The sequence below is a fragment of the Saccostrea cucullata genome, unplaced genomic scaffold, assembly GCF_032062105.1.
Source record: "Saccostrea cucullata isolate Sc308-1 unplaced genomic scaffold, CSIRO_AGI_Scuc_v1 ctg9864, whole genome shotgun sequence".
In the NCBI taxonomy this organism is placed as follows: Eukaryota; Metazoa; Mollusca; class Bivalvia; order Ostreida; family Ostreidae; genus Saccostrea; species Saccostrea cuccullata.
In genome coordinates, this window is record NW_026928046.1 from 455 (window position 1) to 22854 (window position 22400).

At 34.1% G+C, this 22400-nt stretch overlaps 2 long non-coding RNA genes across 2 annotated transcripts; one reads left to right on the plus strand and one right to left on the minus strand.

Annotated features, from left to right (window-relative positions):
• Positions 1-1715: 1715 nt before the first annotated feature.
• On the plus strand, positions 1716-22141 carry LOC134276260 (uncharacterized). The gene is made up of 3 exons (XR_009994012.1): positions 1716-1794; positions 21386-21617; positions 22022-22141. It is a non-coding gene; the product is annotated as an uncharacterized LOC134276260 (long non-coding RNA).
• Positions 5916-7413, minus strand: LOC134276259 (uncharacterized). Its single transcript, XR_009994011.1, has 3 exons — positions 7266-7413; positions 6905-7029; positions 5916-6517 (listed from the first exon to the last, which is right to left on the minus strand). It is a non-coding gene; the product is annotated as an uncharacterized LOC134276259 (long non-coding RNA).
• Positions 22142-22400: the final 259 nt, after the last annotated feature.

Consider the following 22400-nt stretch of genomic DNA (forward strand, 5'->3'; position numbering starts at 1 on the left):
TACCTGTGACATTCTCCCTCTCTTTAACCACGATTTCCAGGTCGTCCAAGACTAGGGCGCGTCTATCCGTTAATGGGAAGCACACACAGTTCTTGACACGAATGTTATTTGAATCGATAATAACCAAAACATCTCTCGTCTCGGCTACACCGTCCACGAGGTATCCATGAATGGCTGTGACGCCACACTGCTTCGAAACGCTTGGGGTAAAAATAGTCCCTGAGTGGCTCGTAACTGCCGGCACGGGAGTTCAGTGTTTCTCCGAATTGAATAGATATTATGTAGAGCTCTGTTTCATTAATTACCACACACTGAAGAATAATTTTCACAATTTTCACCACACAAAGCACTTTTTCCTCTGAAAATTGCTTACTTGTAGTTCGTTAGTAATCTTGTAGAAATAGCCTGGTCACCTTCAACAGTTCAAAGACGTTCTTCTTAGGATTCAGCCTGGTTCCTAAATTAAACCAGCGTTGGGCGCCATTGTCAAGGGTCTCCCAATCTCAGGGAATAATAATGCAACACAGTTCCTCAATAAAGGTTCATATATTTATTGGATGACAATATTTGCAGGAACGATGATAAATGAAGTAATGAAGTACAAACGTACGTACGAATGAAGGTGAAAATGACACACTCGTACAAATTCACACACACTAATATATATTTAATTAGAATAGTTTAAAATCAGAATAAGATTTAGTACTAATTTACTCTTACCAGTTACACCATGGTACTAAGGTTCCGTAAGGAATTTCTTAGTTAAACTGCTCATGTGGATTTCTCGCAGGAGAACATCCAAACTATCGTCAATGTATCGTCAAGATTAAAAAGGAATAGTCCGTGCATAAGTATATATACCAGGACTCACACATGCGTACATAACTACCACGTCACCCCATACATACTGGTTCTACAACTCACACCTAGGATAATAATAAACCACAAGACAATCACGTGACAACCAAACACTCACGTGACACGGAACACCGGACAAACAAGAATACAATACAAACACGATGACAATGAATGACCAGATATGAATGAATGAATAAAGGAATTTACTACAGCTATCTACTATACTGACTTACTATACCAGCTGTACTAAATAATTATACTAAATAGAATAAAAACAAGTAACTGTCACCCTGTGACATTGTGTTTTCAACATTTTTACAATTGGCAATACAGATATAGTTTTTGACCAAATGACCTTATTTATAGATGAATCAAATCTACTTATACCAATGTATACAATTAGGTATACTTACTAATAGTACTATAATGTTGGTTATAGATTCTGTACGTTGCATTCAATGCTGATGCAAGTGTTGTACCCACTACCAAACCATGATGCATGTTCATGTGTACCCAAAAGTCATTGATGATCAGATTATAATCACTGATACTATTAAGATAAAGTATCAATTTATTAAATACGCTGTGTATCTTTGATTTTCAATTGAAAAATTCTTACTGACTGATTTTGGATCCTTAAAATCAATGGAACAAATTATAACACATTATAAACATTTGCAATTTATTGAGACAAAAATTATTACTGGTAGGTTTAATGTGAATTATGAAAGTAGTTAACAGATACGGACTTCATACTTTGTTGATCAGTGCAGTAATAATCATTTAAATCAATTCATGATCATAAATTTACATTATTGATAAGTTCATGTAACAAGCATATAGTCTTAAATTTCATTTTATTTTATAGGCAAAAGAAATGTGTTTGGTTGTTGGAGAATAGGAATAACATTCTTATTGTTGGTTCTTCTTTTGCAGGTAAGTGGTTTAAAAAATTGCACGGTTTATTAGTGCCATTGTGTTTTTTTTTTACTCTCTTTTTTCTTTATTTGCTTTTCTTCTAGCTGAGTCATATCTTGCTCAATTGTTCAAGCCTTGTCAGTTAATTAATCTTGGAGAGCTGATTACTTTTATCTTGAAATCAATGCAGTTGAACCATTCACTAGACATGTTTCTAATATTCCTCAATGCCCACCCACTTTGCATTGTGACGAATATAATTATGCAATGGCACGCAGAGCCAAATTTAACCAGTTTTTAGCTCACCAGAGCCAACAATTAAACTCAGTTCAATTTATTTTATGATCCTATTTTGTTTGGTGTCCGTCTGTCTATAATAGACCTGCTTGTCCATATGTAAACTTATTTTTTACATGCATGTTTTCATCCTTTTCAAGATCTAAAATGACTGGACCAATTAACTTGCTTGATTTGAATTATTCTTTTAACATCTTGAGGATGAGGAACATAAGCCCTCCCCCCCCCCCCCACACACACACACACAAAAAATTACCAAACTTTCCAGAAAATATTCTGAAAGGGAATTAAAGTTTGATCAAACATGTCAAATGCAGGACAATGTTTTTCAAAACGAATTGGAGATGATTACAAATTAATGAATGAGAATTATTTGCAATGAAAAAAAAATCTTCAATTTGAAAATTATTAGAAATTAATTGGATGAACATGTTGAAATGAAAAAGTTTAAAATGGATGCACCCTCAGGTATAGACTCAAGTTTATTTAATTTTAAAAATCTTTACACCCTGGGGAATAGGGAGGGGTCACAATTGCCATCAGATTTTAACATAAGAATGCATACAAAAAAATCTTAATTCTCGGTCGTATTTAGGCTATTCTATTTTAATGTCTAATCATCAAAAGGAAAATTAAGTGGGATACCTGGTGGGGAATAAAGTACATGTATAAGCTTGCAAGTGATTGTTGTCTTTAGCATCATAGGGGAACACAAAGTGCAGAATTTGTTCCCAAGCACACATGGAAACATAACAAATCATTTTATGCAGAAAGGATGATCCTTTTCAGGGCCATATTATTCTCAGTTGATGACATAGTTGTCTAGGAAAATCCTGTTTTTCCCTCAGAATTTAATAAGTATACAAGTTTAATGATGTGACGTGTGTCCATTAGTTCCCATCAGAGTTTGATATATATGTTACAAAAGTCCAAAGTCCCAGGTCAAGGTGGCACTGTTTACTTTAAAAATAAACTTAGAATTTCATGATACCCTCTGTCCTTGCATCATACTTATGTCGCATTCATGTAACTAAATCATGCGCAAGCATTTCTCATACATGTTAATTTGGGTACGTCTTTTAACCACAAGGAACCCCAAGGAACCACAAGGACACCACAAGGAACCACAAGGACACCATATATAACATTAATTACTTTAAATATGGTTTATATGCACTTATAAATTACAAAAAAATGTTTTGAAGGGCAAATTAAAGCTTTAATCATCTTAATTGAATTTAACAGAGCAGTATCCAAGTTAAAAATTTTAAAGTACCAGTAGTATATGCTTCGTATACAATTAAGTTCAATCATGTCAATTATGCATGTATATTTTTCAGGAAATTTGATAATATATTATATGGTGTAGAAAAAAAATCCTGCAACTATTAGTTGTGAATTTCAATACACAGAACCAATGGAAAGTCGCATAAAACTTAAGAATAAGCAAGGCATTAAAGGTACCAAAGAATACCCTATGGCACCCTAAGAAAATCTCAATGACTTCTTATTTAACTTTAATAAATGTACATGTAAATATATATGGACATTGGTTTATACTTGCATTTATAAATGTCATATATAGTAACTGATTATTGCATATTGTGCAATACACAAAACAAAATGATACCAAGCCAGCATATTGAACCAAACAATGACCTTATGTTGCCACAAAGACATCTAAATGTACCCTAAAAATATACTGAAAGGAAAAAGAAACGCAGGGTAGCATAATTTTCGATAAAAACTTTACCACATGACCGAAAATTACGAAAATTGGTCAAAAGGGAAATTTAGTTACTGTGCATCAAAATCAGTATTCAGAATTACTCAACCGTAAAATTTATGACGTTGCGTAGGGAAAACTCTAAAAAGCCCCAAACACGTGCAATTTGATAACGACGAGTTTGTCAACAAATCTTGTAGCATTATTTGATGCATATGAGGTATGCACAGCGTTTTTCAATATTAAGAGACTTGATGAATCTATTGCAATCTTGGCACAGTTTACGGAAGTTCAATGGGGTCTTGTTTTCGAATTGCCTAATTAATGAAAAAGGCAACAATGGTTTACTAAGCAGTCTCTTGTAAATTTTCCCCCATAAAACATTTTACCCGTTGTCAGAGAGAGTCTGGAGTGATTTTCAATCAACTGTGACGATGACGTTAACGCAATACAGAACCATCTTACGAGCTGATTACTCGTCCTGTCATTTCTTAAGGATACACCAAAGGCTTTTTTCAAGATTTTTGTCAATTTTGAGATTTTTGGATAAGAAAACAATGCCAATCACTGACTTTATAATGCATGCAAAATTCTTGCTGATTATTAAGTGGTTTTCAAATTATTTAACAATAATTAAACATAAACACTAACACATGTGAATGTGCCGTTATTGAAGCTTCTGATTTGGTCTGTAACTGCCTGCTCCTGAAAGGAGTAATAAATCACTGTGACCACTTGGGGAATTCTTCACTAGCCACACAGAGGTTATCAGTAATTAAACTACAGGGGCTCTAGATTTAGGGAAGGAGTTCTAACAGGTCACTAATGACCATGAAATAGGAGGTGGAGCTTAGCTCTTGCCATTTTGCCGGGAAATCTTTCTGATTCAGAATTGAACCTATTTTACTTCATTAAAAGCACCTAAATAAAGAAAAGAACCTCCCATTCTTGTAAATATGCATATAGGAAATATGGATAAGTGACAGGTATCCAAAGCTGAATCTCCAAGGTGTCATATATTTCTAGCTTTGGCAGACTTTGTTGTGTAATGGGTTTTTGCCCTCTACTGTAAAGTTAGAACAGACAGTTGGTGGTATTATTTCAAAGGATTCAGCTCACTTATTTATGGACCAATTTCTCTGAAAACTGGCCAGAATGTGTCTCAAATGTGTGTTCACAAAACCGTATCTCAGATTTTTGATATCTTGCTCAGTTCTCGAATTATGGGGGGAAATGTAGAATTGGGCTAATAAATTGGTAACATTAAAAGACAAATGGATGTAACTTTTGAATAAGAAGATTTATCAAAAATCTGAGATACAGTTTTAAAGTTCAATCTTTAATCTACATTGAGGCAAAATTTTGACTTTGAGACTGAGGTGGAATACAAAAAAGTTGATTTAAAAAATATAAATGCACAAATATTTACATTAAAATATTAATACCTTTTTAATAAGATAAAAATGAAAATTTAAATTAGGATCAATAAATAGTCAATTTAACAAGCTTTCAAATGATATATACTTTTAATATGTTATCTTTTTTAATAAAAGAATTACAAGCAAATTAAATTTTGCTCTTTTGAAACCTTTGGTGTATCCTTAAATCGCCACCTTACTACCAAAAAAACATCCATTTATAGAGAAGACGATTATAATCATTACATTCATACGAAATTTGAAAGAAAACAATTCCGCAATTTGGTTTTTTGAGCCAGTTAACTTACTGGTGTATTCCTCTCAGTCCCCCTGCGAGACGATCATGAATAATTCATGAATTTCCTTGAATTTTTCATGAATTTAATTCATGAAATGTTCATGAAATGTTCATGAAGATCCTATGAACTTATTATTGGACATTTTCAAATCATGAATATTTATTCATGAAAGAAAATTGATGAATATTCATGAATATTTTTTTTCATGAATAATTCATGAAGAGTCATATTTATGAAGATTCATCATTTCAAGAATGTCCAACAATAAGTTCATAGGACCTTCATGAACTATTCATGAATAATTTGATGAATTTTTTCAGGAATGTTCATGAATGAATAAAATTCATGAACAATTAGCATTCATGAATATTCTTGCTTATTCGTAAACAAAAAATGAAATATTATTATTCATGTTTATTCATGAAAATGCATGAAGTCATGCTAAAAAAGTAACAGTAGATGATTTATAATACAGCATTTTGAAAGATTTTACAGAAATGTTGTTTGTTTTCCAACCATGGCAACAAAATCTTTGTTAAAAAAATTAAAATAGACAATCTGACACATTAAACCATAGTAAATGAGTAATGTAGTTCATTCCTGGTAAAAGTATAAAAAAAATTCAATTCAAATGCAACTCTTTGCAGAATGTTTAACCTTACTTGGTCAAAAGGAGAGGGGGATCCTTCCTCAGCATGTTTCAAATTGTGTTTTAATGCTAGAAATTGAACAGTTTTTAATTCCAGTTTAGGAGAAAAGTTTGTTCAGCACCAGGGAAACAGTTTTCAGTGCTTTCAAGCAGTTCGAGCAGAGATGGTCAATTCAAAAATCCTTACTGTCTCTCCATGTGGAATTTCCAGAATTTCATCATTTGGATCCTTTGATTGAATATCATTCATATTTTCATTTTTGTTTGTTTCTTTTTCAAGAGCTCAGATTTTTGTGCAGCCAGAGTTTCTTCTCTTCTGCTCATCAACATTTGTGAACTGCTTCTCTTTTTCCTTCAAAAAGAAAGATTTTCTGAAAGTACCCATGATTGTAAAACATACTTAAAGACTTTTTAGTATTTTCTTGCATTTTAGACTCATTTAATTTTGCATCAGAGACACTTCCAAATTAAAACATTCTGAGTGGAATTTAAGCCTAATTTCTTGGACCACCATTTTGTAGATCAATCAGGCCTATGAATGTTTTGAGTCTCATTCTATAATTAATGTATGTTAAATGGTTGGATCCAAACTCAAAGCAAAGTTAGACAAAAATTGCATTAAAAAAAGACATATTAATTTATTCTAATGTGATTTAAATAGTTGTTATTTTACAAATAGACAGTAACATTTACAGACAGATTTCTGACTCAGTGATTGTCTCCATTTTTTGTCACTCACCAGTTATGAAGTAGATCGATCCTATATATAGTCTTTCTTCTTCATATTCTGTTATTTTCTTTAAAAGTTGACAAAGATCAGTGACTGTACTGTTTATTGGACACACCATGTGAGAGGGTGAAAAACTACAAATATCAAAATCATGTATCAAGTATCAAAATCATAAGCAATCATTCAAAATTAAATGCGTAACTTTAACATGTGAGCTGAACAGGCCTATGCCTATCGCATGCTGAAAATGCGCGGTTTTACAAAACATTGTTGTTGCAGAATTTAAACATGATAAAATATATTGCATAATACTGTTAGATACAGATGATCAAGTTAGATATAAATTCAAGTAAAACAATATAAAACTTACTCCTTAGGGAGGCCAACATCACCAAACTTCACAGCCAAAACGCCAGGCAAACCGCATGGCTACCATAATTAGTATAAACAGAATATTGAACCCGATCGAAATAAAATTATGCAATTCGAAAACGGCACAGTGATTATGCAAATAATAGATCACAAATACTGATTCTTCCACACTACAAATTCCCACTTCCAACGTCTCGCGCGTTTTCAAGTTTGTGCCTATTCAAAAAATGTACGGTAGAGCTAAGAAATACCTTAGTTTCGAATTTCCAAGATTTCTGTTTAAAAAAAATTACAAACACTATCTGAATAACTTTTCACTGAAAATACAATATTTTATATCAAAATAAGTTTTATCAATGAAGAATTCGATTTTTTTACTTCATAAATTATACATGTATTGACTTTTAGTTTCGTATAGCAAGTATGGCGGCCCCCTATGACATGATAGTAACAATCTCTCGCCCTCAGACAGAATATTCTGAGCTGTGAAGACGCATAGGAGAATTAAAACTACAAAATACGAATGTGGATCATAGATACTTTACAACCATGCAGTCTGTGCTCTATCATTTACGCACGAAGCAAGGGAAACTTTTGACATTTTAACTGCACTAAAATTGAAATGTATGTAGCGTTTCGATCCAGGAATAATACGGTACAGTACAGACAAGTGATCTCATTTTAAAGTTGTTAATAAAAATATAAAACGTTTTTTTACGAAGCTCACAAAGTTCATTTTCCAGAATGTTTCAATTTCCAACAACTTGTTTAAAGTTTGATATGTTAGAGAAAATTCGGTCGAACAAAGTTGTGTGATGAAAAACGACATAGTAATTAAAGCACATTATGATGAATATAACTGTTTAATTTTAAATTATGAAGAAACACAAGTAATGAATTTAAAAAAAAATGCTGTCAATTGTGATGCAGTGTTTGTTTAATTAAAATCAAATAAAAACACTAAATGTTTAGAGATTTCATGATTTATTTTTTCAGATGGTGAAAGAATTTTTATTAAACATATATTATACCAGGGGCTTGTTCAACAATTGCATCTGCATGCTAAAGTTGTAAATTATGAGAATATTGAGTGTTTTCTGTCAATCATTTTTGTCAATTATTTTGACAATTCATGAACATTCATAATACCTTGAACTCTACATTTTTTTTCTGTCTTTAAAATGAAAATAACCAATATTCATATATATTCATCATTTGTTCATGAACTACATTTTATGAATATATTCATGAATAAAGTTCATGAACCATCTTTATGAACCAGTCATGAACCGGTCATGAACACATCATGAATGTTCATGAACGATTCATAAAAGTTCCTGAAATCATGAATTTCACCTCGCAGGGGACTGGCGCATGCGCGTGCCGTTTGACTTATTTTTTTGCGTGGTTACCCATGCTAAATATAGCCAGGGAATAAGACTCTGACAGATGCACGAGATAGACATTGAAGATAATGAGAGTTTTCGATTTTCACTTTCGGGGGGTATCGTCATTTGAGCTTCAATAACTTATGAATAATTAAACAAAATCTTATGAGACTTTGTTTATATCTTTTTGAAAGATGATTTTAAAAGTTAGATAGGAAACTAAAAAGTATTTTAAGAAAAAACAATTTAATTCACCTCAAAAGTTTACCCTGCATTTCTTTTTCCTTTCAGTATATTCTAATATTCTCTAAGGACACGCAATTTGACCTTTATAAATTTAAAAATGGTTTATATACTTTTGTAACTGTAACATTGCAACTGTTCACTGTATATTTTAATACAGAAACAAAACGATAACAAGAACCCCAAAAGAAACACTAGGTATCCAAATAATACCCTAAAGTACCCCAATAAATCTGAAAGCTCAATGACATCCAGTTCAGTGTTAATAAACAAAAATACAGTTTATGTTCTTTTCTTAATTATACATTGCACATTATCTGTTTTTAACCTAATTCAATACACAAATACTTGGAAAAAAGAAAATACAACAGTCAATCATCCTAAAAATTATGCAGTATGTATCATGATGTATGGTGATTTAACTTACAAAACTTTATGCCTTAGAAATATAACGTACATATTCTTACATGACTCTGACTTGCATTTCTTTCATGAACACACAAAAGCTTCATTTAATCTTATTTTATTTCTCCCAACCACCACTAAGTTTGGATTTTTAAAAATCCGTAAACCAAGAAATCAAGAAGATGTATATGTGATCAAAAAAGTTTACTTGAGTCTTTGGCTCAGGTGAGCTGATAAACAGTTATCAACTGTAATTAACAAATGCATTTAAACTATGTTTAGAATTTTAAAAAGTTGAATGAAATGTCATTCTCATTCTCACTGTAGGTACCTTGGCTTATCCTAGTGGTACAGGGGACATGACATTAAGGGTTTTTCTTGGGTAATGGGTATTGACTTTTGATTTGTGTATTGAAATACACAATAAAGTTGGATACATTAATACATAAACATCTTATACATCATAAAAATAGAATATCTCACTCTGAACTATACATGCATAATTTAGCTGAAATAAGTGATTTCAATTTAGATTTTTTAGTTGTTTACCTTACGGTAATTGGCTGAGTAGTGTACCTTTTTAAGACAATTCAAGTCTTAATTGCACTTAATAAACATTTTTTTGTAATTTACAAGTGCATATAAACCATATTTATAGTAATTAATGTTATATATGGTGTCCTTGTGGTTCCTTGTGGTGTCCTTGTGGTTCCTTGGGTTCCTTGTGGTTCCTTGTGGTTCCTTGGGATTCCTTGGGGTCCCTTGTGGTTAAAAGACATACCCTGTTAATTTACATATATTAGACCCTAGGACTTTTTTATCTGTAACAAGGATTTATTAATATCATAATAAATCTAATAAAACATGTAGTCTAGATGTATAATTACTTTTTACAGAAGTAATTGGACGACAGTCTAATTTTCTCATAATTGTATTTTGTGCGTTGACTCATCTGATGTTTGTCATGTTTGTTGAGCATAATAAATGTAGATCAAAATAACTTATTCTTGCTTTATGTATAAATTATCTGTTGCATAGTAACTTCGGTTTAAATTTAATTGTTGTAAGAAGAAAAAATCAGGATCTGCTAGGATTGGTGCAGAAAATGAAGTCAAAGATAGAGTGTTTGTGAAGACTAGTGTAGGGACCAGTAAACTGGAAAACAGAGAAATTGATGAATTGGACAGTGTTAATATGACTATAAACTGTTGAAGATTTTCAGCCTTTTCTCTGACCCAAATTAAACAAATTTTGGTAGAGAGCATCCCTATGCAGAGGGATACAAAAATTATGAATTTTATTACTCATGTGCCTCTGGGGTCTGAAGGTCAGCAAAAGCATTAATGAAATTACAATTAATGTAATTTTTAAAATGTCAAATTATTTGGTGAAATTCATGGCACCATGGTAAGGTATTCAGGAGTTAGGTTGGGGCTCTTTTGAAATACAGTCAGTGATATTGCCTTAGTTCTTCAAAGAGCATCTGTTTTCCCCCAATGTATTAAACAAAGAGTCTGCTTATGAGAAGCAAAGTCCCTGGTCCATAGCTTGTACATTTACTACTAGCTTTTGTGTATTATTTACCCTTGTTTTTGACTTTGTTGTCCTTGAACTTGGTCTTTGATAATTTGACTTACTTTTTGAAATAGCTGACAGTGCTGATATACATAATTATAATATATGTATAATTTATTTTTGACATTTAGGAGGTAAGTCTGTGCTACATGTACATGTATTTAGAATGTGGATTGTTTGTCTTAAACATTTTTGAAATTTTCAGTGTTAAAATCCACTTGAGCCTGACCTTTGAACTACATATACTTTGCGAGATATACTGCAGAGGGGTTAAATTTAACTTATAATCTTTTGAATTTAGAGGGCCAGGAATTTATCATACATGTATCCATGATTATGAGATCCAAAAATAATTACAATGTACTTTGACACTGTATGAATACATTTACCACCAAAAAACTGAATTTAACTACAGCTTCGATTGAAAATAGTAAAATATCCATGAACAAATGTTACATTTGAGGTGTTAGGGTTTTGTAGTTCTATTTACTTTCAGATTCTATTGCAGTCTTATTTGTGGGTTTTCTTTTTTGTGTTGATTATATTATACTAGTACCGGTAGCATGTAGCAGATAACTGACCACTCTTAGATTTAGTTACATCTTTAAGGAAGCTAAAAAGGAGGCAGAACCTTGCAACACTGTACATGTACAGGGGCGTAGCAATGGGGGGGGGGGGGGGCAGGGGGGCGGGCCCCCCCCCCACACTTTTTTTCCCAACCTTACTTATACTACAGGAAATGTTAATTGAAAGCCTTGTTGGCCCCCCACTTTTATTGAATCAGATGTACGGAAAATGTAGTATTAGAATTGGTACTGAGAGTAGTTGACACTGAGAAAAAGAGAACACCCCACCCCCCACCCACCCCCAAACACAAAATAGGATTTTCGACTTTTGGGCAACTTTTTCCTTTTTTTTTAGCTCACCTGAGCCGAAGGCTCAAGTGAGCTTTTCTGATCACATTGTGTCCGTCGTCCGTCCGTCCGTCCGTCCGTCCGTCTGTCCGTCCGTAAACTTTTCACATTTTCGACTTCTTCTCAAGAACCACTGGGCCAATTTTGACCAAACTTGGTACAAAGCATCCTTGGGTGAAGGGGAATTTAAATTGTTAAAATGAAGGGCCAAATCCCTTAACAAGGGGAGATAATCAAGAAAAGACAAAAATAGGGTGGGTTCATTAAAAAATCTTCTTCTCAAGAACCACTCGGCCAGAAAAGCTGAAACTTATGTGGAAACATCCTGGGGTAGTGTAGATTCTAAATTGTTCAAATCATGACTCCCGGGGATTGGGCGGGGCCACAATGGGGAATCCAAGTTTTACATAGAAATATATAGGAAAAATCTTTAAAAATCTTCTTCTCAAGAACCACTGGGCCAGAAAAGCTAAAACTTATGTGGAAGCATCCTGGGGTAGTTTAGATTCTAAATTGTTCAAATCATGACCCCCGGGGGTAGGGCGGGGCCAAAATGGGGAATCCAAGTTTTACATAGAAATATATTATACCCTTACCAAAATATTGACCTTCTGGCAACATCTTCTGGCTTTATTGCCGCAATATTGCAGCAACATTCTGGCAATACATTGCTGCAATATTGCGGCTATATCGTTTTTCGTATGTTAATTAGTTTTGCGGCAATATTGCCAGAAAGGGGTTGCGGCAATATTGCTGCAAATCATGACCCAAATATTGATCTTCTGGCAACATCTTCCGGCATTATTGCCGCAATATTGCGGCTATATCGTTTTTCGTATGTTAATTAGTTTTGCGGCAACATTGCCAGAAAGGGGTTGCGGCAATATTGCTGCAAATCATGACCCAAATATTGATCTTCTGGAAACATCTTCCGGCATTATTGCCGCAATATTGCGGCAATATCGTTTTTAGTATGTAAGTTAGATATAAATTGGTATTTAATAGAAATGATGATCTATCAATCTAACAATTAACAAACTGTGCTGAGGAATATAACAAACAATAGCAAGCCACAGGGTCAATAAGAAATAGCTACTTCTGCTATTCTTTGAACAGATAGAAAATTATGTTGATCATCATAATGAAAATCAAGATATGTTTGTGAAACACTGTGCGCCTGGTGGCAATAAAGTTTGAAGAGCTATTTATAGCATATGGGTTACAGTCAAGGTCACAAGGTCATTGATCTTGGTGTCATTTGAAAGAACTTAATTAGTGGAATATGCGTACTAAATATGAAGTCTCTATCTCTTATAGTTCAAAATTTATGGCAGAGGATCAAAATGGCTATTTTTAGCATATGGGTCACAATAAAGGTCAAATTGTCATTGACCTTGGTGTTACTTGAAAGAGTTTAATTAGTGAATTATGCATACCAAATATGAATTCTCCATCTTTTATGACCCAAAAGTTATGTCGAAGTTTCAAAAAATCTATTTTAAGTATATGGTCACAGTCAAGGTCCCAAGGTCATTGACCTTGGTGTTATTTGAAAGAGGTTAATTAATAAAGGGTGCATACGTAATACAAGTTCTCTATCTTTTATGGCTCAAGATTCATGTCCCAAGATTCAAAAAATCTATTTTAAGGATGTGGGTCACAGCCAAGGTCTCAAGGTCATTGACCTTCAGGTGTCTTTTGAAAAAGCTTAATTAGTGAATTATGCATACTAAATACAAAGTCTCTATCTTTCATTAATTTTAAGTTATGATGAATATTCGAAAAAGCTATTTTTAGCATATAGGTCACAGTCAAGGTCACAAGGTCATTGACCTTGATGTCATTTGAAAGAACTTAATTAGTGGAGTAGACATACCAAATATGAAATCTTTATCTCTCATATGTTCAAAAGTAATGGTGAAGGTTAAAGTTTACAAACAAACAGACAGGACAAAAACAATATGTACCCCCGATCCATCGAGACAGGCGCTTAAAAAATGCTTATAGAAACAATATTAATATGCCACTGTGAAAATGTCCAGCAACATCTGCATTAATTTTCAAATAACGTTTTAATTCATCTTTTCCTGCTACTCTAGGATATATAGACATACAAGTCTAGTATGCATGCATCACAAGCACTAATTGAAACACATATAATTTTTCCAATTTTATCTCCATTGAATCATTCATTTCAAAAAGAATATTGGTTTTGACTCACCAAGTCTGATGATATGGAAACAGCTAGAGTACACATTCCTATAATTCTGTTAAAATTCTTTTTTCTAGTCATTCCGCAATATGCAGTCTTACTACTCATCTTGACTAATCCCACTGTACACAATTAACAACTCTAATCAACTAGATACAAGTCAGTAATGAAGCAAAACATGCTTGCCTTTGAATTCCCTCCACTTTATTTAAAAAGAGGAAGTAAATGACTGAGCATGCTCAACAAATGGCTCATGGGTAATCCTAGATGTTGCCAGAAAGTTTTTTTCTGGCAGTATTGCCAGAATGTCACCAGAAGTTGTTGCAGCTAGCGGTGATATTTCATTTTTTCTGGCAGTATTGCCAGAATGTCACCAGAAGTTGTTGCCGCTAGCGGTGATATTTCACTAACCCAAAAAGCTTGTTTCTGGTGACAAAAATGTGTTGCTGCAATGTTGCCGCAATATAGCAGCAATATTGCTGCAATAATTTTACTTTGGTAAGGGTAGGAAAAATCTTTAAAAATCTTCTTCTCAAGAACAATAGGGCCAGAAAAGCTGAAACTTATGTGGAAGCATCCTGGGGTAGTTTAGATTCTAAATTGTTCAAATCATGACCCCCGGGGGTAGGGCGGGGCCACAATGGGGAATTCAAGTTTTACATAGAAATATATAGGAAAAATCTTTAAAAATCTTCTTCTCAAGAACCATTGGGCCAGAAAAGCTGAAACTTATGTGGAAGCATCCTGGGGTAGTTTAGATTCTAAATTGTGCAAATCATGACCCCCAGGGATTGGGCGGGGCCACAAAGGGGAATCCAAGTTTTACATAGAAATATATAGGAAAAATCTTTAAAAATCTTCTTCTCAAGAACCATTGGGCCAGAAAAGCTGAAACTTATGTGGAAGCATCCTGGGGTAGTTTAGATTCTAAATTGTTGAAATCATGACCCCCGGGGATTGGGCGGGGCCACAATGGGGAATCCAAGTTTTACATAGAAATATATAGGAAAAATCTTTAAAAATCTTCTTCTCAAGAACAATTGGGCCAGAAAAGCTTAAACTTATGTGGAAGCATCCCGGGGTAGTTTAGATTCTAAATTGTACAAATCATGACCCTGGGGGTAGGGCGGGGCCACAATGGGGAATCCAAGTTTAACATAGAAATATATAGGAAAAATCTTTAAAAATCTTCTTCTCAAGAACCAATGGACCAGAAAAGCTGAAACTTATATGGAAGCATTCTGGGGTAGTGTAGATTCTAAATTGTTCAAATCATGACCCCCCGGGAGTAGTGCAGGGCCACAATGGGGAATCAAAGTTTTACATAGAAATATATTGGACAAACTTTGAAATGCTAAAACTTATTTGGAAGCATCCTTGGTCAGTGTTGATTTCAAATTGTCTAAATTATGATCAGTGGGGTAGGGTGGGGTCACAATATGTATTACAAGGGGGAAATCTAGTAAAGAACAGAATGGTCAAAGCTTCTCAGGTGAGCGATGTGGCCCATGGGCCTCTTGTTTTAATAAGCTCACCTGAGCCAAAGGCTCAAGTAAGCTTTTCTGATCACAATTTGTCCGTTGTCTGTCGTCGTTGTCGTTGTCGTAAACTTTTCACATTTTCATCTTCTTCTCAAGAACCTCTGGGCCAATTTCAACCAAACTTGCCACAACGTATCCTTGGATGAAGGGGATTCAAGTTTGTTCAAATGAAGGGCCACACCCTTTTCCAAGGGAAGATAGTCATGAATTAGAGAAAAATTATTGGCATTTTTAGCTCACCTGAGCCAAAGGCTAAAGTGAGCTTTACTGATCACATTTTGTCCGTCGTCCGTATGTCTAGCTGTCCGTCTGTAAACTTTTCACATTTTCTACTTCTTCTCAAGAACCACTGGGCCAATTTCAACCAAACTTGCCACAAGGCATCCTTGGGTAAAGGGGTTTCAAGTTTGTTCAAGTGAAGGGCCACGCCCTCATACAAGGGGAGATAATTGGGAATTCATAAAAATTTAGTGGTATGTTTTAGAAATCTTCTCAAGAACCACTGTGCCAGGAAAGATGAAACTTATGGGGAAACATCCTCAGGTAGTGTAGATTCAGGTTTGTTCAAATCATGACCCCCGGGGTAGGGCGGGGCCACAATAGCCGACCAATGTTTACATAGAAATATAAAGGAAAATCCTTTAAAAATCTTCTGAAGAATAATAAAGCCATAATTGATCATATTTATATGGAAGGATCCTCAGGTAGTGTAGATTCAGGTTTGTTCAAATCATGCCCCCCCCTCCCCCCCCCACAGGAGGTAGGGCGGGGCCACAATGGCCGACCAAAGTTTTACATAGAAATGTATAGGAAAATTCTTTAAAAATCTTCTTCTCAAGAACCACTGTGCCAGGAAAAATGAAACTTATATGGAAGCATCCTCAGGTAGTGTAGATCCAAGTTTATTCAAATCATGACCCCCGGGGCTAGGGCGGGGCCATAATGGCTGACCAAAGTTTTACATATTAGAAATATATAGGAAAATTCTTTAAAAATCTTCTTCTAAAGAATATAGCAAAGCCATGATTTGTAATGGGACCAATTTTGGATTTAAAACTTTTCAATAATAAATCAATTTCTACTTTTTCCTAGCCACAGTGCTCAGTTGAGCGATGTGGTCCATGGGCCTCTTGTTAAAAAATCTTCTTCTCAAGAACCACTGGGCTAGGAAAGATGAAACTCATGTGGAATCATTCTCAGGTAGTGTAGATTCAAGTTTGTTCAAATCATTACCCTGGGGGTAGGGCGGGGCCAAAATGGCCAATCAAAGTTTTACATAGGAATATATAAGAAAAATCTATAAAAAAAACTTCTTCTCAAGAACAACTGGTCCAGGAAAAATGAAACTCATGTGGAATCATCCTCAGGTATTGTAGATTCAAGTTTGTTCAAGTCATGACCCCCGGGGGTAGGGGGGGGGGCCAAAATGGCCAATCAAAGTTTTACATAGGAATATATAGGAAAAATCTTTAAAAATCTTCTTCTCAAGAACCACTGGGCCAGGAAAGATGAAACTCATGTGGAAGCATCCTCAGGTAGTGTAGATTCAGGTTTGTTCAAGTCATGACCCCAGGGGGAAGGGCGGGGCCAAAATGGCCGATCAAAATTTTTCATAGGAATATATAGGAAAAATCTTTAAAAATCTTCTTCTCAAGAACCACTGGGATAGGGAAAGATGAAACTCATGTGGAATCATCCTCAGGTAATGTAGATTTAAGTTTGTTCAAATCGTGACCCCCGGGGGTAGGGCGAGGCCAAAATGGCCATTCAAAGTTTTACATAGGAATATATAGGAAAAATCTTTAAAAATCTTCTTCTCAAGAACCACTGGGCCAGGAAAAATGAAACTCATGTGGAATCATCCTCAGATAGTGTAGATTCAAGTTTGTTCAAATCATGACCCAGGGGTAAGGGTGTGGCCAAAATGGCCGACCAAAGTTTTACATAGAAATATATAGGGAAACCTTTTTAAATCTTCCTTTCAAGTACTTCAAAGCCATAATTAGTAATATTTATATGGAATCATCATCAGGTAGTGTAGATTCTAGTTTGTTCAAATCATGATCACCTGGGGGGTTAAAATTCAAGCCCCCCCCCCCCCCCCGCAACTTTAGTTAATTTTCAGTTCTGATCTGATATGTGCTTTTTCCTAGCTGATCTGCTCAGATGAGCGCTGTGGCCCCTGGGCCTCTTGTTTTTTTTGCTTATCAACCTTTTCAGGTAAGTAAAAAAAAATTCTCTGGCTGCCCCCCCCCCCCAATTTCAAAAACGATGCTACGCGCCTGATGTAGTTATTATTAATATATAATACAAATTTTAATACACTTCCACAGTTTTAATGGTGAGGTAAACTTGTAAATAATAGATTAAATAATTTAAAAAAAACGAGACAAAAGTTATATACATTTTGTAACTCCATCTATCAGGTTTTTTAAATAATCTGGTATGTATCCTCTAAATTGTTATGTTATAACTCAGGTGGCAGTCAAAGCCATTGGACCACTTTTTAAAGGACAAAATGTTAGAAATAAAAAAAAAATGGGATCACAGAGATTTAAAAGAAAAGTTATTAGCTTTAGAGTAAGCGAACGGTTTTATGTATGAAACAATATGTAACGTCAAGTGCATTTCACTTGATTCAAGATTACAAGTCTTTTGAATTCCAGAGATTATTAGCTTAATTACACCCGAAATAGATTGCACCGATATGAGACAACAGACATGACTTTTACATTAGCAATTCTACTAGAGTTTCGTGGGGCTCCTCCATTTATCCCTGACCTATACCTCAAGTATTGCCCAATGCTTCACAATGCACGAAGAACATTATTTACAATGTCATTAAATATCACACGTAAACACTACCACATGTGTACAAGTATGTATCGTTACCAAAGCTCTGCCCGTGTGTAGAAGTTCCAACTCCCCGTCGAGTTTCATTCGGAAGTAACCTGGAATTACTTGGAAGTATTTGGAAGCATTCGGAATTCCAAGTACTTCCCTGTCATTCGGAAAATTTTATTTGGAAAAATCTTAACTCAATTTGGAATTTACATGGAATTATTTGGAAGTTCAGAGATTAAACTTAGTCTGTATATTTAATGAGCAGATGTTATTGTTATCAACTGATCGGGCTCGAGGTCTCGTCTCGGGCTCAGCCTCATAGATTTTGAAATCGGGCGGTCTAACCTAAACAGTGTTGCATCCGAGTTGCATCATGATCACGTTGAATGGATGATAAATCTTTTGTGTAGTAATCCAAAGGATATATTTTACATTTTTTATGTGTGTGACTCCTCCAATGGTACGTGTATCTTCTTCATTTTCCCTTGGAATTTAAGCAATAACCTCAGTGGACAGTTTCAAATTTAATTTACTGAAACTGCTTGAAAAGTGCATTTCAATAATTTTGGAATTATTTATTGCCTCGATACATGGTCTCGATGATAATAAAACGTGTCAGACTTTTATCATCTCTGTAAGTTCATGAACCAAGCAAAATCCTTTATTTACCTGTATTGACTTTTGATTTGCATATGATCAGTTGATATTTTACTTCATAAAACAGTTTTTACAGGATAGTAGTTTACCGGGGAGGTTTGTTTTCTTCTAAATACCTTGAATAAATATATCATTAAATGATGCCAGGAGAATAATGTTTTTGTGATGAATATATTTTCAAATCGCTGGTTGTTTGTTATCTAAATAACATGTTTAAATAAGCCAATGAAAACCTTGCATTATTTTGTTGATTAAATCAATAAAGTCATTTGGAAGTCATTTGGAAGCAACTTGGAAGTCATTTGGAAATTTCTAGAAATTTGTAGAAGAAATAATATGAGTTTTAGTCATTCGGAAACAACATGGAAGTCATTCGGAACCATTTGGAAAGTTGTTCCAATACTCCGAATGGTGATTCGGAAATTCCAAATGAAGAATTCCAAGTGATTTACTTGGAGATTCCAAATGCAACTTGGAACTTCTACACACGGGGGAGGGCTTACTTCTCGATGTCAGTTGTAACAATAAATCACTGATACTACACTATGGAGAGATTTCAAAAGCGGCAAACTCAGATTTTATCAAGCAAAGAATTCACTTGAAAGAAAGCAACCAGTCATTTGAAACTATTTGAAAAAAAGGAGGGTGGTCAGCTCGATAATTGTATAACTCAAATTCTTTGGCTTAATCAAGTTTTTTTTTTAATATATATACTACAAACAATCATTACTTAAAAGTGGTATTTATTTGTCATGTCATTTTCCTGTTGTCTTTTCACTCTCCTGTAATTTCATCTTATATTAGGAAATTAAAAAATAAAGTTTCGTCTTCCCAACTACTCACTTACACTGAAAACAGATTAAACGGTTAAACTAAATTCGGATATTTTTTTTGAAGTTGGTAAAAAGATCAAGTACTAAACTGAAATATTTGAGATATTTTGTTTTATCTAATATGCTTGTACATGTATATTAATGAAGTTCAGTTCTTTTCATTTTGATAAAATATATTCAATACACTGTATGTATGAATTTTCATAGATCTGCCAAGTTTTTTTTAAGTACATATACTTACTGAAAAAAATCCTCAACTACTAAAAAAATATTTAAGTTGCTCTTAATTAAACATTGTGTCTGTCTTTCAGCAATCTGATTAAAACCAGATCTGTTCTACGCTTTGAAATTCTGATACAGCACAGATTCTGTACAGCGAATTTCAGATTGGTCTGAAACAGATCCTTGGATCTTTGTAAATTTTCCTCGCACACGGTATCGGTTCTGAAAAATGAAAGTTGGTTGGGGGGCTTTCTTATTTTTTTTTTTTATAAATAAAATATGTTTTGAAAAATGAGGATTATAGGCAGACGCTTGCACTCCTACTCCAAGTGCATACATTCTGTATCACATCATTCTGAAATAATAATTTTAAAATACTGTAGAAATTAATTTTATGCAGGCTGAAACATTGTAAGGTTGACAATTCTTTTCAAACAAGCGTCATTTTGAATGCAAAAGCATATTACAGAGTTGTCTTTTCTACTCCATTATTTAATTTCATTTTTTATGCCACTGGTTTCAATTATTTTGTCTACCATTCGAAGAGAAAAAACGCTTCAATTAAAGAATCAAGATTACGATTTATACCAATTCTGGTTAAAATCCCTAAAATTTTCATCAAGCCAATTTTCGTTTCAATAATTGAATAAAATTTCCAGGAAAATCTTAAATTATATTCTTATTCAGAAGTGGGTTTATTCAAACGTACAGTAACTAATTTAATTAAGGAATCACTGTCTAGTTTGTATAGTATGCCAGGGCATCAACGCTAGTGGGAAACATGGGATAATTTGCATAACGGATGAAGCCCGTTATGCATAAATTATCCCATGTTTCCCACTATTGTTAATGTCCCTTGCATACTTTACTAACTAGACAGTGATTCCTTATATTTCCATTTCATTGCATTGTGAAATAAAATTGTAGATTTAGACTTTAAAAATGTAAACATAGACTTAAATTACACGAGGATTTCCATGCCAATTTCAATAGTCCTTGCCCACTGACGTCAAACACATTGGCAGCCGCACGAGATTTTCATGCATATTTGTCCTCCTTAGCGTCAGACTCAGAGACAGCTGCGCACGAGATTTGCATGCATATTAGGCCTCCTTAGCTTCTGGCCTATCGACCTGCCTAATTTACATTCTGGCAGAATTATCAAGAAATAAACTCCGACAACTTTCAAAGAGTTATCACAGAGAAAAAAATAGAAATGGAAATATTAAGGTATATTACTGTACCTTAGTGTCAAATGCTTAAACAAAGTCTATTTCTTTACAGGTTGTTAGTACTCAGCCGATCCTTTCCTGTCCTGAGACAAAGGATACGGTCAAATATGTGTCCTCTTGTCCTCTAAACATGTCAGATGTTGATCAAGCCAGTCGCCTTAAGAATTGTTCATCATTTCCTCAGAATTGCACATCTTCAGACTTATTTATATATCACTGCTTACCCAATCATTTCCTAGATAAATTTGTTGAAGTGTGTGGTGTAGCTGTCGACATTATATACGGTAAATTTTTGGGTTAATTAAAAAAACAGTTTTTTTAGCTTACCGGAGCAGAAAGCTCAAACTGTTTTGATCACATTTTGTCTGTTTCTTTTTTTTTATTTTCGATATCTTATCAAGAACCACAGGATAATGTCAAACAATCTTAAGTTGGTCACAAACATCCTTGAGAAAAAAAAATCAAGTTTGTTCAGGAAAGAGCTACAACCTCTGTCAATGCAAAATAATTAAGGGGAAAAATAATTAAACTAATGGAATAAATTAATATATAGAAGTTAAAATTGACTGATGCATAAAAGCAATTTCTGAGACAAGAATTTGTTGATTACACAAGTTTAGGACACCATAGAATTACATGTATGTCCAATATCTAAATGAATGTTAATTATAAATTTTTCTTATTTTAGGACACTGTGCAGAATACAACGAAGGAGGAGGTGTTATACAGGAAAATTATCAAACCGATTGTACAAAATTTTCAAAACCTTGTCCGATTGAAAGTTACTCATCAGTTGATACATATAAATGTAAGTATGCTTAGTTTGTGATTTTCATAAAGTACATCGAGATCTTTGTTGCCTTAGAATATATACATTTACCGTCACTGTATTAACATATGTTCATTGTAGTAGAAATGTTTTCATGTGCTTAAATCCTGAATGCCAGAATATTTGCAGGCCCCCGATATTTTAATCTAATTTTTTAGGAGCGGTCTACAATTCCGCAAGGTCTCCTAAATGTTGCAAATACTCCTGTACATATCCATGTTTCGAAACGGTAACTGCA